Below are 1,743 nucleotides of genomic sequence, written 5' to 3' on the forward strand. Positions count from 1 at the left end.
AGGCCCTGTGAATGTGGGAGAGAGCTTCCAGCTAACCCGCACTGGCAAGACCTGCCGATCCCAGTCTAGGAGTAGTGTGGGTGAGACACTCTTCCAGCCACTTGGGACCCCACCACCACTCCGCAGCACCCCACCCCACCCCACCCGCATAGTTAGAATTTCTGCTGCATTCTGGGTACCCCCACATCCAGGCCTAGGCCAGGCCCAGTGAGTGTGTGGAAAAGCGACCTCTTCCCCCTACTCCACCTTGCTCTCTCTAGACTCACATCAGGCCGGGAATATAGGCCTGGGGTGAAACCCTGCAACAGGAATCCCTGCAGAGAGAACAGGGGACCAAGCCACCCAGCTAGTCCAGGAGTAGAACATATTGCCAGAGGGGCACAACAGGATCTAGTCCCAAGGAAGGCAAAAGGAAGGAGTTGAACACAGCAGCCAGAACCAAGCCAGGCACAGCTAGATATATCCAAACTTTGTAGATTTGCACCTGAACTTCAGTAGGTGCTAAAGTTATAACTACACCAAAGCTCTACAACAAAGGTCAAAACACAGTGCTACACAAAATGACAAAGAAAAAGAGGAAAAGGCAATCTCAGACAGGAAGACCATACATAAGAAGTGCAGAAGACACTAACACAGAACAAATTGGGAATCACACAGCTGAAATCAATGAATCAAGGGCTTCTGAAATAAAAAAATAGCTGCAGAAAACTATAGAGGAACTCAGATTGGAAATGAAAAAAAGAAATCCCTGAATTACTAGCATCTGAAGTAAAGAATCAAACACAGAAACAAATGGAGGAAACCCAATGCCCATGCAGAACAAGTGCAGAGGACACTAGCTCAGCTCAAATGTATGAATTAATAGCATCAATAGTAAATAAGCAACAGTAGAAAGTTGCTGAAGATGAAATCAGAGATGAATTCTTTTCTGAAATAAAAAAGGAATTTTCTAAACTCATAACATCTGAAGTAAAGAATCAACTACAAAACATAGGGAGGAAAACCAATCTGAAGAAAACTCTGCAGTAAAAGAATTTATAACGCTTCTAAAGAAGACATTGATTAAAAAAAATAGAGATTAGAAAAATGACAGATTCCTTAAATGTGCAATACAGGAAGAAATAGATAGCATGAAGCAGAGTTCAACAGATATAGAGGAACTTAAAATCTCAATCACAAGCTTGTAAAACTGTTTGAGTGAAACTGAAGATAGAGATTCAGATCTTTAAGACACAGGTGGAGCTAGTAAAAAGGTAAGAAAAGATCTCTTAAAAACAACTAGGATGCAGGAAAAAAATAATTCATAACTTGCAACATGATGCAAAGATGAACAATGTGAGACTAATAGGTATCAATGAGAAAGAAGGAGTCAGTACAAAAGATATTTTAAAAAACTATGGGCAGAAAGAATAGCAGAAAACTTCCCAAATATGAGGAAACAATCTGAAATTCAGGTAACCGAAGCATACAGAATGCCAAGTAATCTCAACCCAATTAAAAACACAATGAGACATATAATAGTCAGGATCCCAGAAATTCAGCTCAAGAATAACATACTGAAAGCCACTAGAGAAAAGAAGCAGATCACATTCAAAGGAAAATCCATCAGAATTATGGCCAACTTCTCTTCACAAACCATGAAGGCAAGAAGAGCATGGAGTAGAGTACAAGTCCTCTATGAAAACAAATTCCAGACCGGACTACTAAGCCCTGAAAAAGTCTCTTTCCAGTTTGAAGGAGAAG

Source organism: Octodon degus, unplaced genomic scaffold, assembly GCF_000260255.1.
Source record: "Octodon degus isolate 3935 unplaced genomic scaffold, OctDeg1.0 scaffold00010, whole genome shotgun sequence".
NCBI lineage: Eukaryota > Metazoa > Chordata > Mammalia > Rodentia > Octodontidae > Octodon > Octodon degus.